This window comes from Chinchilla lanigera, unplaced genomic scaffold (assembly GCF_000276665.1).
Source record: "Chinchilla lanigera isolate Chin_1 unplaced genomic scaffold, ChiLan1.0 scaffold00036, whole genome shotgun sequence".
NCBI classification, from domain to species: Eukaryota; Metazoa; Chordata; class Mammalia; order Rodentia; family Chinchillidae; genus Chinchilla; species Chinchilla lanigera.
In genome coordinates, this window is record NW_004955437.1 from 12,199,132 (window position 1) to 12,209,863 (window position 10,732).

Sequence of the window (10,732 nt, forward strand, 5' to 3'; positions counted from 1 at the left end):
GCTATACAGAGAAGTCAGAATGAGTGAAATCCCAATTAAGGCACGACAATGGAAATGGAGATGCAAACCTAGCTTTTTTTTTTTTTTTTTTTTCAAATCTAGCTTTAGAACAGTTTAAGAAGTAGGAGTTCTTGGTACTTGGTTGTGTGGAGGCAAAGAGTGAAAGAAGATGTGTGTTGTCTGCTTAGGTAATAGTAGGGTAGTGATGTCCACAGGAGGAACCTGATGCAGGTTAGGACAGATTTACCTACAAGGTGAAATTCAACATTGATATTGTGCAGAAGTCCTCGAAGGTCGATCATATCCTTTCCTTTATTAACCAGTTAACTAAAATGTGTCCTTTAACACAGTTTAAAAAAAACAAAAACATGTATAGAAAATGATTAACCCAGCATGGAGGGAAAGTGTTTAAATACTAGGAGCTTGGAGAGAGAATCTAGAGTTAATTTTTACTAAGAATTTGAAATATATGGTATGGATTCACACTTTTTAGCATACGCTAAGAGCTGAGAGGTGCCAGGACTGACAGAGAGAGAGTTAGTTCTCTGGGTGGAGAAGAGGAGGAGTAGTAGTGTGAGGCATCATTGAGGCTAGCCCACACAGGCCAGGCTGTCATGAGTGATTTCCCTAGTGGGCGTTGCTCTCCAGGGCCATCCCAGATGTAAGAAAATTCCACAGTCCCCAAACAACACTTCTGCAGCTTCCAATTTGAGTTTAGCTTTTTTAAAAAAAGATGCATTGTGCTATCTGTGTATAAGACTGCCAGATCCTTGAGCAGGTTCTGTGCCCTTTCTTTTCTGGGTTTCCTGTCTTAGTTACTTTTCTCATTGCTGAGACAAAATACCTGATACCTTAAATTAAAGGAAGAAAGGTTTATTTCAGTTCACAATTTGTAGAGCCAGTTGACTGGCTCCAAGCCAGGGTGGTGTGGCAGAAGACATCACAGAGAAATAGTTCATGGCAAGCAAGAAAGAGACAGCAAAGCAGCAAGCAGCAGCCTGCCTTCTTTCTGTCCTTTTATATTCTATCCAAGCTATACTCTTATTGATCAGTGCCACGCACACCCAGGGTGGGGCTTCCATTGTCCACACCCAGAACTATGCTAAATCACTGTAGTTATCACACACCCTTAATTCCAGTATTACACAGCCTAATCCAGCATCCCTCCCACACAATCCAGCCACCTCTTAAAAGCGTCACCTATGAACACAGGAGGCTTGCGGGGAGCATCTAGATACAAGTCATTACAGTTCTCCTAATGGCCTCAGGGCCTCAGGGCCTCAGGGCCTTACACAGGAAGGGTGTAATAAACAACTATCAGGTTAGATTTGGAAACACGAGAGAATGATTAAATTGAGAATGTGAAATCCTGGATCCTTGGCTTATTCCTTCTTTTAATTTTCTTTATTCTCATGGGCCTCCACTGAAACAGAGCCTGTCCTACTCACAAATGAATGAATACACGGAGGTAGGAAATGGGAATTGAGAGCAGAAATGCCCTATGAACTTCAAAAGTTGGATTTTGAGAATCACAATAAAATCCAAGTACATTTTGATTTGTCCCCCCAAGGTGAATGAGGCGATAGGAATCTATTTCACAGTAGAACCCAATTATTTGATTCTTCACATGCAGTTTTCTCAAGAATCAAACACTATGCTTATTTACTCTGAAATGGGAGCTAAAAAATTTGTCCTGTTGGATTCTCCCTTGATGGTCTTTAGCAACACAAACCACACTTCCCCGAACAGAAATGCTTCTCCATGAAACAAGTGCAAAAGAAGGAGAGACAAAGGTGAGCCTGGGAGAGAGGAGAGAGAAGAGCACAGAGTGAGGACAGTGAGAGGACTCAGGATGCCCGGGTGAGGGAATGTCCTGAAGGTGGCCAGCACAGCAGGGGACCTTGCAGAGAGCCAAGTGTAGTGTTACAGAGACTGGATGAGTGCAGGCTGTGCCAGCCTTGATTTAATAATTAATTTTATTGAGGAGGAGCCAGGCTTCATTGTCCAGAAGATCAAAGTGATGACCAGTTTGCATCTAGTTAATTAATTAACTAATTAATTAATTAAATTTTGGGGCTATTGGAGATCAAATCCAGGGCCTCCCATGTTAGGGAAGAGCTGTACTATTGAACCACCACCTTAATCTTTATTTATTTTCAAGACAGGGTCTCACTAAGTTCCTCGGGCTAACCTTCAACTTGCAGTCTTCCTGCCTCAGCTTCCCTAGTAGTGTGCACCATCACACCAGGCCCTTTTAAAATGTTTGAGTGAGGTGTATTAGCTGCACATATGGATGGAATTCAGTATGACATGTCAATACTTGCACATACAGAGTGTGCACTGATCAAACCCAGCCTCCCCTTACCCACCTATCCCAATTTATCACTATTCTACATTCAGGGAAACTTGTTTTTTGAACACATAGTACTTTTCTTTTTATGCCTCATTTATTTCACTTAACATAATGTACTACGGTTCCATTCATCTTGCTGCCAATGACAGGCTACCATTCTTCTTCATGACTGTATAATATTCTCTTGTGTATATAGCACACATTTTTCTTCAAACATTGATGGAAACCTGGGTTGATCCCCTATTTGGCTCTTGTAGATAGTCAATACGCTTGTGAAAAGGTGGCACAAGGCAAGAATTATCAGGACTATGGGGAATTTGGTGAAACAGCAGGTGTAAAAGCACACCTGCAGTCAGTGAAATCTCAGCCCAAAGTCTCAAACCTTTATGTGGCACATAGTGGGATCCTTGGTCACCACTGCAACCCTGAATGATTCTTTTAACAGAATGTACACTTTTCAACGTATATGTTCATCAGCTTTCAGGACTGTGTGAAGTATATTTTGAAAATAGTTTTACTCTAGAGATTTACATCAAAACAAGCACTGGTGTTTAAACTACTTTCTCAATTGCTTTGATTCTGTGATTTTGATTTTATTCCTCACATGGGCCTCGAGCTGTGGAATAGACAGACACAGATCACATAAAACATAATTGGGATAATCAGTCACTCCGCATTGTGCCAGGGCCTTTTTGTTTTTTTGTTTTTTTTGTTTTTTTTTTGTTTGTTTGTTTGTTTTTTCTCCGGTACCGGGAACCGAACTCACCACCTTGCGCTTGCCAGGCAGGCACTTTGCCGCTGAGCTAAATCCCCAGCCCCCCCTTTTTGTTTTTTTGTTAACAATGGCCAAACTTACAGGCAGAATTGTGTTCTCATTCACGCACATTTACACTCACCCTGCTGCTGCAGTGTGGATGTCCTGATGTCTCCAGAGATAGAACAGAAGGGGACAATGTGTTTTCAGCTCTTTAAGAGCTAGGAGTCTTGGTGAGAGTAAGTCAATACATACGTATCACAAGTGGATTTAGTTGTACCCATTGTAGATGAGGAACCGTGGACATGCTTTGCAGAGTAGTTTGAGAAGCTGTAATCCCCCAGGACAGGTCCTCGGTATTGACTGGCATGTGTGCTTCTATTTTTCTCCAGATGGGGTGAGAAGGGTGGAGCTTCCACAAGGTTCTCTAAGGCAGAACTCACTCATTGCCTGGGGCAATGGTCTGTCATCTCCGGATGTGTCAAGTATTGATTTGACCAAGGAAATTTCATGAATCAGGTTTCTTCTCCAAGACACAACACAGTGAGGCTTGGTGGGTGATTCGAGATATGGAGGGTCACATAGTTTTCTCCTAAACAATGCTAGAGCATGGGAGACACAAAATAGACATTCAAAGCACAGTTTTGGAATTAGCTGGACCTGATCTCAAACTCAGATTCTGTCATGTATCATCTGCATAGGCAAATTATTTGATCTCTCTCTGTCCTTCGTTTTTGGACCTTTGAAATGGAGACAGTCTTACCTCAATAGGTTGTGAAGTGAATAATTCATGTAAAGTCTGTAAGATTCTTAGGAAGGTTCTGGCCCATCGAAAGCATAAAACAGATGGAAACTGTTATGATCATCACTTTAAGGATAATCACACAATTATTCCCTGGGTTTTATGACTACACCCGTTCCATGGACCTGAAAGGTGGTTGTATTGTACAAGCAGGTGGGCAACACACTGAAATTCTGTAGGAACAGCCACTTGTTGCTTAGCTTAGAAGAGGCTTGGCTTAGAAGAGTGGAAGCTGGGGGTGACAGGTTGGGACAGTGGAAGGAGAAAGGACATTCAGTCCATTCTAGGGGGAGTTGGAGGACTTGCTTGTTTAGCTCTGGACTAAAGGACTGAGATGACCAGTCTGTCACTGGACACTGCTGAGGGAAGAACATGTTATTCCTCATTTATGTGTGGAAATAGAGGCTGGATCAGAGTTTATTTGGGTCTCAAGTCAGTTACAGAAATTCCCAGTTACCTTGACCTCAGGCTCATAGCTTGATTGGAGTGCATCTGACATAGAGAAGATTGTATTTTGAGAGCTTATCCAGTGTCTTAAACTCACCGCTGTGTCATACACAACGTTGCTGTTTTTAGAGTGATTTCAATCCTTGTTACCCAAAATTAGTCTACAGGGCTGTGTGGCTCCTGAGAGCTGGTTAGAAGTGAAGTACTTACCCCCATTCTGATCCATGGAATAAGAACATATCATTTGACAAAATGGCGAGCAGGCCTGTTAGGTTTGGGTAAGTTCGTGTGGTTGTCCCTCTCTTTCTGCTGGGGTTGGTAACAATCAGAAGTTGTCAGAGCAGTGGCCTCCCAGCCAGTAAGACAATGATCGGGAGCCTTGAGGGTGTCCTTGGGTGTTGTACATATGTGTTTTCTCTGAACAAGACATGCTCCTCAGTGTGTTCAACCTCAGGACAAAGATACAGTGTAGCATCAAGTAGTGTGTGTGTGTGTGTGTGTGTGTGTGTGTGTGTGTGTGTGCACACGCGCATGTTGTGTGTGGTAGGGGGAGCTCTGGGGACAGGGCCCACTGCCCTCTCTGGTGAGGTAGAATTTCTGCACCACAGCTCCATGAGCAGGGCTCAACTGCTTGGAGCTAACTTGTTTAGAAAGGATGTTTTTCTTTAATATCCAAAGTTATACTGTTCTAAGTATTTTCTGCTTTGCAAGTAGCATCTGCTTCCAACACCCACCTACCCCACATCCATACACACCCAAATGAACAAAAATGAACAAAATATAACTTGTTAGAAGAAGAGAAAAGCATCTGATCTATTTGAAAAATGAGCCAAATTTGCCAGTAAGCATGTGGGGCTTACCCAGACTGCCCAGAATTAGATTCTAACATTCCACCCGTGTAGAAGCAAAGCTGTGTGTGAGCCCAGGCAGATGAAATGTTGAAAGGACTGGCAGTGAAGCATAATAGCCTTAAAGAAGCAAGATACCCTTGACACTCCCAGAGCAGAGAGAAATTGGCAACCTATCCAGAGACAGGGACTGCAAATTATACAAACGCATCCGAGACAGTGTCCTGCTGGACCTATTGCCCATGGGAACTGGTGGGGCACTGTTCAGAAGATCACCTTACTCTGCTTTTGACCCCTTGCTTGGAATGGGGATGAAACTAGCCCTCCAAAAAGATAGTAGATTGCTCGAGAGAAGAGGACTTGCTCCAAGGAGATGGAAGACCCCATCCACATCTTTTGAGCTGTTTTCTATTCCTGTTGGAAGGAGGCCAGCAGGGCTCAAAGTTAGCCAGGGGCCAGGAGACCATGCTACAACCCTTCAAGAAGCAGCTGGCTCAAGGTTGTAGGAGACAAGTGTCAAAGTGACCCACATGTGTAGGGGTGGAGCCGATAGGGCAGGAATGAGCAGGAGGATGGGGTGCAGGTGAGCAAGAGAGCTCAGGCTTCCCAGCTCACCTGAGAGAGCAGGGGAAAAGCAGGAGCTTTGAGGATCCAGTGAGCCAGGACCATGCGGGCAGAGCAGAGCAAGCGTTTGCTCTAGAATAATCTGGTAGAAAAATCTTTGCTTGAAAAAGTTCATATAAAAAGGAAGCAGATATGCTTGGGGTCCATGTGTGGGCTCTTTAAATTATTTTTAACTTCTGCAGAGAATTCTAGAAGTGGTTCAATCATTGTACCCATAACTAGCAACACAGCAGGGAGTATCCCACTGAGTATCCAACACCCGAGCATCCGACATCTGAGTATCCAACTTCCGCTCTCACTCTTAGGCCCTTCTGTTCTTCCTGGATAGTGACACTGAGGCTGGTCAGAAAACCTAAGTGAGTCCCAAAGTTAGGAAGTGTTTTGGAACTATAAGCAGGACTGTAGTACTAGAGAGAAGAGAGGGAGTCACTTGTTTCCTATTTAGCATTTTAGGGCTTTGCTTTCTTTCAGCATTGTCCAGATTTAATTTGACGCATTTATTAATTGACAGTTTATCATTCCATAGAAATGATTTTCAAGTAAACAGAACCATCCATACCAGTCAGGCTGCTGCTGCTGGTAGGCTTCCCTGACCTCTGGGTATGTGCATGGTATGTGTGGGCTCTGAGTGTACACTGGGGACCTGTCAACTTACTGGGTGTGTGCCATTCCCTGGAGCCTCAGTTTTCTTCTCCACAATGAGAGGAACAAACTTGGTGGCGGTGAAGAGCACACTGTGTCTAGTACATGCAGGGAAGGGAGCCCACAGATGGGAATTTTCTGTCTTCCCCCTTCTACTGCATTTACCCTGTCAGGAGAGAAGGCATTAACAAGGAATAGCCAAGCAATGGTGTACCCTGATAATACCGAAGTCAAGTATTTTAGGATAACGAGCTAGATTATTCCAGTCTAGGACAGTGGTAGAGTTACTAAGTGACAAGTGTGGGAAATCATGTTTTCCCTGTCCTGCAGTGCTTGCCTTAGTCAGATAAGTGAGGACCTCATTTTGTGCCAAACTGAGATTATGAGAACTGGTCTAGATCACCCTACCAAGGGAGGTCAACCTGTCTCCGTGCATGGCAGCTCACTCCACATTCCTGTTTTGCCTTATTCTATTGCAGGTGGGGCGTGGAGCAGAGGTGCTGTGAATTGGTGGAAATAGTGTTTTGACGGGGGGAACAGCAGAGGTGGGGGGGTTCTCATAGGCAGAACCTTGGCCTTGGCCATGTCTCTGAGCAGTTTGGACTTTTCCAGGCCAGTTTAAGATTCAGCGAGGACTGCTGAGCTTTCTATACCCACAGCACCTCCATTCTTTCCAGTGTTGTGTAGGTTAATGTCCAGTCCCAGCCGCAGGTCCTTGTGGCCAGAAACCATCCAATTCTTGCAAGTGAATTGCTGCTTCTTCCTGATACTCCTGAGAATATCCCCTCTTAGAAGTCTTCAGACAAAAGGAAACCAAACCAGCTAAAGCCAATTCCATTGTTTTGTAAAGAGGAGATTGAGGACCGTTATCCCCACACCTCTGTGGAATAACTTTTTATTTCTTCTTTCTTTGTTTGGAGCTATAAAACAGAAACAGAACAAGAAGAGGTTCCCTTAACTTTAAAGGTAATTCTTTTTGTTTTTTTTTTGTTTTTGTTTTTCTCCGGTACCGGGAACTGAACTCACCACCTTGCGCTTGCCAGGCAGGCGCTTTTGCCGCTGAGCTAAATCCCCAGCCCCTTAAAGGTAATTCTTAAGTAAAAAAGAAAGTCACAATGCCTGGCTGGAGGGAGAGTAGAAACAGGGACTTGGAGGGCCGGGGCAAGCCTGACACTTGGCGAGTCTGGGTGGATTGTAAGCAGCAAGCAAGCAGATGAACAGTAAGTGTTGCCGTTGGAGACCACGAAACGACAGGCACGGGAATCTGCACACTTTCTAAAGGTCAAATGAACAACGGTAGGGTCTTGTTAATAAACCAAACTGAACAGAAACCATAAAATACCTGATTGAAATATGCAAGTACCTTATACTGGACATAGTTAAAAATAATGAGGTATGCTTAAAATAATGACATTCAGAACAAAAGAGCAGCTAGGGAGAATTTTTCTAAAAGAGATTAACATTGATAGTAGCTGGCTGATTTCATTGTTATCGGGAGAGATTATTCTTTTAATGTAATAAATTGGCACTTTGGCAAGTCACATGGGTAGAACCAAGCACAGTGCCCCCCTAGGATTCCCTGGCACTGGACACCTCGGTAGCCCCCAAAGACAGCTGCAGTTGAGAGGAAAGACAAACAGGTGTCTCAAGCCAACCACTCCTAGTCCCTTGGGTGTCCAACACATTCCATTTTCCTTCTGTTAAACTGTCCTTTCATTTTGACTATAGTGCCACATCTAGCACATATTAAAAGAAAAAGATAATTAAAATACAGTTTACTTTCTATTTTTTTTAAATGCGAAAGGTTGAGATTATGACTGGAGACAGCATTTGTTCCTGGGTGCCCCAGGTGTATTCTCCCTGACTACTGTTACTACTGGTGACATCTTTTGGTGCTAAAGTGTGGATAGAGTTCATTTATTCCCAGACTAGTGAGGGAAGTGGATAATTTACCTTTGCCTAAATGGGTCAGGACATTAGTTGTTTTTCTTAGACTTTGTTGCGTGAATTAAGAGACATCACTTGTGTATGCATACCTGCATTTTCCCGGGTTGTTTCTGGTTATAGTTCCAAAAATTTTAACGGAAGTTTTCAAACAGGTAGAAAGAGAAAGAAAGGTACAAAGAACTGCTACATACCCATCCCCAAATTCAACGATGGCCAGTACACACCCTACCTGCTTCCCTCCCCACCTCCCTCTATTACTTTGAAGGGAATATCATGATGGGGTTTCATCAGTTATGAATGTGTGATTCATGAGAACAGGATTTTCCACAGAAGGACTAGAAACCAAGTTCTGTAGTTACCACAGAAAAAAAGAAAGAGAATCTTCCAGTACTTTGGGCAAATATTAGACACCATCTCTCTATTTTGAACAGTCACCTTGGGCACGAGCATTGATAATTCTGAGAGGTTTGCATACGGGAACTTATTTAAACCAGCGCCTTCCAAACTTATTTGAGCCTGGAACTGTATTTCCTGGAGATTCTATTTATATCACTGGAAGAGATGTTAAGAGACACTATTTATAACATTGACCAGACACTCAGTGCCAGGCTTTCTGCTAAACAGTTTTGTAAGGGCTAGCTCATTTAATCCTTGAAAAGATCCTATTGGGTGGTATTTACATGTCAATGTATCACATCATTTTCAGAAAAAAAAAGTGAAGCTCAGAAATATAACATGACTCGACAGTGGTCACACAGCAGGTGAGCAGAGTTGGGACTCACCCAGTTCTCACTGGGTGATACAGTTGCTGATGACTTGGGCATCCTCTGACATTCTCTTGTTTTGTCACGGAGACAGGAAGAACAGAGAGACAGTAAAACACATTTGGTCCCAGTCACTGGCCTAAGGATTTCGTTTAATAATAATATTCTCTGTTTCTACCATAATTTGCACTTTATAGTTTATTCTCAGCTCTAGAAGAACTTCCCAATGCCTTATGCAAAGGAGAGGATAAGGCACACAGAAGGAGGATTCTGGCCCAAGGTCACAAGTTCATGGCGGAGCTGGAATGAGATTCTGAGCATTTACATCCAGGGCATTGTTTTTATGACTGTGCAGTTAGTCCTGCACTGGCAAACAAGGTCCCCACCCGCTCCACAGTCCTGCCAAGAAGTGGGAGGAGGGGACCCGCTTGAACCCAGACTTACTTGACAGTGCTGGTGCTGTAGTGTGCCGACTTGTCACAGCACGCTAGAGGCAGTCTGGGGTTTCCTCGGCATCTAGGTCATGTTTTGCATGTCTTAGGGTAGGGAATGAGACACCTAAAGATTTAGTTTTCTGAGGACAGTCTGAGAGCCACCTATTCCTTTTCTCCTGTGCACTGTGGGTCATCTGTGCATGCGTCTGTTGTCGAGCTCCAGTCCCTGTCCCATCTGTGGTAGGATGGTCACTGGGGAGACTGCCAGCCGCTCCTTAGTGGAGCTTCCTGGGGTACAGCTCAGAGGAGGACCAAGTAGAATCCTGGAGAGCAGCTACTTGCCACCTAGCTGCTCTTCAAGGTCAAAGTATTGCCTTCAAGGTCATGTGTTAAGCCTATTATCTGCTGAGTACAAAATTATGTAAAAATTATAAATAACTATACAATTATTCAAGTATATCATGAGAAGCAGGACAGTTATGTAACAGCCACAGAGAATTAAACACCAGCTTATTACAGCTTTTGCAAGGCAAACCAAACACCTCTGATTAACTGGTCATTTATTCTGGCTGAGACACACTTTTGCGGAGATAGGGAACATTTGGATGTGCGGCTGGCAATAATGAACATTATCACTTCATTAAATAGGTCAAGGTAAGCAAATGTGATAGGCTTTCTTTCCACATGCTATAATTACCAGGACTAATTCAGTAAATTTTGTCCCGTATATACCTGGGTCATAAAATTATGTAATGAATAATCATTCATTGCAGGTGATTAAAAAAGGAATGTCTCTGGACAGAATTAAAAGAGGAAAGATTGCAGAGTGATGAGCTGTGACCTTACTATTCATTCTGTCCATGCTCATCATTAAGGAAGGAATAATCTTAAAACTTACTAGTGGCACCATGGCACAACCAGCAAAATTTTAGTTCTAGCATTGTCTACCAGGTTTCAGAAAGCATTTCCTTCACTTCCACGCTGTGGTCTCAGAAAAATAATTATTTCTTGAAGGGTTGGTTTGCTTATTTGAAAATGGGAGATATTAACAAATCCTGAAAATATTTTTTGGTGATCCAATAATATGTGGACCTGTGAAATCCTAAACGTGTGATTG